The sequence below is a fragment of the Phoenix dactylifera genome, chromosome 5, assembly GCF_009389715.1.
Source record: "Phoenix dactylifera cultivar Barhee BC4 chromosome 5, palm_55x_up_171113_PBpolish2nd_filt_p, whole genome shotgun sequence".
Classification (NCBI taxonomy): Eukaryota; Viridiplantae; Streptophyta; class Magnoliopsida; order Arecales; family Arecaceae; genus Phoenix; species Phoenix dactylifera.
In genome coordinates, this window is record NC_052396.1 from 18011906 (window position 1) to 18013484 (window position 1579).

A 1579-nucleotide genomic window follows, 5' to 3' on the forward strand; every position below is an offset into this window, starting at 1 on the left:
GATATATGTTTTTGGCATTTACTAGATTTAGATTAAATTTTACACTATCATAATTCATAAATGGATGCAAATGACATGTTAAAGGTAAAAGTTTTTGACATATTATATGGAGTATAGGTTAGTAATTAGTGGGTTAACATTGGTTAGCAGGTAAATTTGTCACTTTTGTTTTTGATAAGGCGGATGGATTATAGAAGCCTAGTATGAGTACATTCAAGAAGATCAGAACGGAAGGGAGGGATGGTATTATATTGATCCTCGAAATACTGCCAGAATGTTGTGCTATTCAGCTGTCCTGTTTGTCGCTTGATACACGCGAGTAACAAGTGATGCAATCCTTTATCAGTTTGTGGATATTTTGTAGTAGTGGATGTCTATCACCAGTTAGACTGGGTCCAAATCCATCTGATCACCATAGTTGATTTCGCTTCAGGGTGAATGAGATTTGCTCTTAGGATGGGCCATGCATTAAGTTTTTATGCCCTTCCAGGCTGCCCTCAGGTCAACTTCAGGGCTCGTTTGGTTCACGGAAAGCATTTTTCCTCTTAGGAATATGATTTCTGAAAACAAAGTTCTAAGAAGAGGATGCCTAGGAAAGTACTTTTGGCATGTTTGGTTGACCATAGGAAAGTGACAAATTTCTAAAGTGCTGATGTTTGGTTGGCCATCCACTTTTCTGGGAAAGTTATATATAATTTCTATTATGCCTTTAATAAAAATTAGGTCTTTAATGCCTCTTTAATGCTTCTTTAATGTTGAAGGGTCTTTTGGGAAAAAGTAAAAATAGAGTGATTCCCGCCTCATGGAAAAGTAACTTTCTCATACTTCTCATGGGAAAGACTTTCCCATGAAATGTGGGAATCATATTCCCATGGGAATACAACTTTTCCGTCTCTCTCCTTTGAAAACTCCAATCAAACAAGAGGCATCTCATTACTTTTCCGTTGACCACACTTTTTCCTTTTCTTTTCTCGCGAACCAAACGAGCCCTCAGGGATAGAGACATCGACTGCCATTCGCCGCTGCAAGTTTGGAGTCAAGGCCTTTGATCACAAACCTTGCTCCTTTACTCCCCCCATCGCGAGTCACACTGCCATCAAAGTTTATCTTGAGAAAGCTCGAAGATGGAGGTTTCCAAGAAATGAAGATCGTTCGAGTCACTACAAAAGCCAAACAGGAGTCCCAGGTGTCCCTTGCTATCATAAGTTCTCCAATGGAGGGAGACTAAATAATCTCTGTCGGTTGAAGCGAGGCCCTATCCACAAAAAGTCTCGGATGCTACTTTCTGTTCTCAAATATTTGGGCATTCCTATCAAGCCAGATATGATATGGTAGGCGACATCTGCATTCTTAATGCCTTGTGGGATGGTAGACGATCTCCTCATGGTTCTTTTGAGAAAGGCAAGAAAAATTTCAATAGGAGCCATAAACTGAAGAAAGCTCAAGGTGATCCCGGCAAACCTCCACACCTGAGCCGCCCTTGGACAGCAAAATAAGATGTGTCATGGACTCTTCATCAGGATAGCCATCACAAGCAAGAGGGAGCCTCAACCCTCTTCTATACAAAATGCCCTTAGTT